This window comes from Babylonia areolata, chromosome 33, assembly GCF_041734735.1.
Source record: "Babylonia areolata isolate BAREFJ2019XMU chromosome 33, ASM4173473v1, whole genome shotgun sequence".
NCBI lineage: Eukaryota > Metazoa > Mollusca > Gastropoda > Neogastropoda > Buccinidae > Babylonia > Babylonia areolata.
The window spans coordinates 10,013,560-10,017,160 of record NC_134908.1 but is presented as its reverse complement, the minus strand read 5'-3'; positions in this window follow the sequence as shown (position 1 = coordinate 10,017,160).

Genomic DNA, 3,601 nt, shown 5'->3' with positions numbered 1-3,601 from the left:
CAGTTCCTCCATGCCAAGTCTTTCCTTTATGTGGTCGATTCACTAAATGACCAGAACAAATCACTTTATCTCACAGATCAAACGTTAGCTCTATGCTTGTCAGGCAGCACCACAGTTTGCCAGATAATCAGTATCATTTTCACCATTCCCTCACGAATAAACATGTGCAAGATCAAAATTGGTCCTTAACTTTTTGCTTTTTGTGAATTCTCTCTCTCTCTCCACATATATATATATATATATATATATATATGATTATGTGTGTGGGTGTGCGTGTGTGTATCTATCTATCTCTGCATACACACATACATCTGTCTGCAGCTTACTGTTGTGTCAACGGCAAAGTGAAAGCTTTCTGAACAATGGTTACTCCACTGCAATGCAATGGAAATTCAGTTACAGCTTAGTCTTGTGTGAAGGACTAAGACATGTGATGTGAATCGATGTTCACTGCATCAGAATTATCAAAAAGTAGTAAAGTTCTACATCTTTGATTTGATGCGCATTTTTTTCTCAAAAAAGCAAAAGTTACTTTATCCGTCCGCGTTTTATTCGCTTAATGGGAACAGAAAAAGTGGATCATCGACAAATAGAGATAACATGGTGGTATGGTATATCAGTATTGTCAGAACAGAAAAAAATAACAAATGACTAATTTTGAATCGGTCATTGCATCTCTCACGGATGACTCAGAAGATGTGTATGTCGGTAAAAAACAAACAAAAAAACCAACAACAGAACTCAGCAGAATTAAATGTGTCTGTACACAGATGCTCTCTATCTTTCACTCAAAAGCGCAGTGAGATATTGCTTGTCTGGTTTTAGTTGCTCAGATTCCAAGTTTGATCATATACACCACTGCCAAAAAACACACACCAGTTACATACGTATGTACTTGCACTACACACACACACACACATGTACAACACACACACACACACACACACACATGTACAACACACACACACACACATAATTATACACATGTACAACACACACACATACTATACACACGTACAACACACACACACACACAAATAAACGAGCATGTGTGCACGCACACACTCACACAGTAATCCGTAAAATAAGGATAAGCTCTTTTATTTCTAAGAACTTCATGTACGATTGTTTTTGTTTTGTGTTGTTGTTTTTTGTTGTTTTTGCTTTTGTATGACAACATGCAGCGTGTTTCTTTGGGGATGAACGTTGTTTTAAATTAAAAAACAAACAAACAAACAACTCTTATCAGAGTGGATTTTTTCTACAGAATTTTGCCAGAGGACAACCCTCTCGCTGCCATGGGTTCTTTTTCAGTGCACCATGTGCGTTCTGCACACGGGACCTCAGATTATCGTCTCACCCGATTAACTAGACGCTCACTTTGATTTTCCAGTCAAATATGGGAGAAAGGGCGAGATCAAGAATCGAACCCCAACCCTCACAGACTCTGTATTGGCAGACGGAAGTCAACCATTCTGCCACCTTCCTCCTTGTTTCAAAACAGTCCTAACATGATGTAGTGCCTTGGCCCTCTCCATGGACACACACACACACACACACACACACACACACACACACACATATGTACGTACGAACACATGAAATTGCCCAACTCTGTGATCATTTTTCTTTCTTTTTTATTTTTTTTTAAATTTTCAGTACTGTAATAATAGATATAAAAGGGAAATCAGAAGGCAATTACATACAGTGCTTTTATGTATACATTAATGTATGAGTTGAGTCCCCCTTTTGACATCTTTTTCTATTGGGTAATTACATAACTGAAGTGATTTACATAACTGAAATAACCCTCTTTCTAGAACATTAATAATATCCGTAAAAGGTAATCATTCCACCTTAATTTCATAAACTCATTCTGGGTTTATGGTTGAAAAGCTGAAGTACATTTTGTGCACCAAATAACAGCCTACTCTTAACATAGCTCCCCCCCCCCTCTCTCTGACTCTCTCTCTCCGTCTTTCATAGAAGTAAACATTATATCATGGTTCTTTAAACTTTGATTTTGCATAGTTCTTTAAAATCCAGAATGACTGAAAAAAATGATGGTAGAATATGAGAATAACCTGAAAATGTAAGTCTAAATACATTTTCAATGATAAAAATCTCTCTCTCTTTCTCTCTCTCTCTATATATATCTTTAATTCAGTTTAGGCACCTGCATGCTACTATGTTCAGAAGTGCCTGTTCTGATTAACATACACAGGATATTACCAGCTGGTGACAATAATCGCTTAATCTCAGAGCCAGACAATCCCTCCAGAGTGGAGACTCAGAACATCCCTCCCAAGGCAGTCCTAAGATGGCTCTGTTCTGGAACTGTCCTCTTCAGCTGGAACCATGTCTGCCCGACTGCCTTCATCACTATAATCTCCGTGCATCTTCTCCATCGCATGTAAAACTTTAGAAAAGGGGAGGTCCGTATATGCTGTGGGCAGCATTAGACAGTAAATCTACAATATAAAACAATCAGCTAAAAATAAATATACAATAAATTTAAGCAAACTTAAAATATCACCGTAAGTGTATCAAAACAAAAAATTTTCCAGCCACAAAAGTTAGTCTAACATTACATCCTACTTTAACAAGTTTGTGCAATGCAACAAATATCCTATTACAAAACTACATACCATTTTGTGAATTACAAAAGTCATCCTATTACATCCTATTACAATATTACAATCTACTTTGTCAAGTTTGTGAATCGCAAAACAGTATCATGCTACATTACATTCTGTTTTGTCGAGTTTGTGAATTGCAAATAATATCCTGTTACACATAAATGCTACATTACATTCTGTTTTGTCAAGTTTGTGAATTGCAAAAAATATCCTGTTACTCATATTTTCATGTTTATGCAAGTCAAAAATTTCTAGTTACAATACTACATACTACTTTGTCAAATTTCTGCAGCACAAAAAAAAATATCCTGTTATAATGCTACATATTACTTTGACAAATTTGTGTTACAAAAAGTATCCCATTATAATATTACTACTTTGTCATGTTCATGCAACACAAAAAATATATTACAATAGTACATGCTACTTTGTCAAGTTTGTACAATACAAAAGATATCCTATTACAATAGTGCATGTTACTTTGTCAAGTTTGTGACTTACAAAAATTATCCTATTACATAACTATGTACTACTTTAACTGGTACTTTGTCAAGTTTATCCAAAACAAAAAATATCCTTTTACAAAGTTATGTACTACATAATATTAATATATACACATATAATTCATATATATATATATATATATATATATATGTGTGTGATAAAAAACAACAACTGTGATTATACATTTGTCATGTTCATGCAACACAAAAAATATATTACAATAATACATGCTCAAGTTTGTACAACACAAAAGATATCCTATTACAATAGTGCATGTTGCTTTGTCAAGTTTGTGACTTACAAAAATTATCCTATTATGTAACTATGTACTACTTTAACTGGTACTTCGTCAAGTTTATCCAAAACAAAAAATATCCTTTTACAAAGTTATGTACTACATAATATTAATATGTACACATATAATAATTTATATATATATATATGTATATATATATATA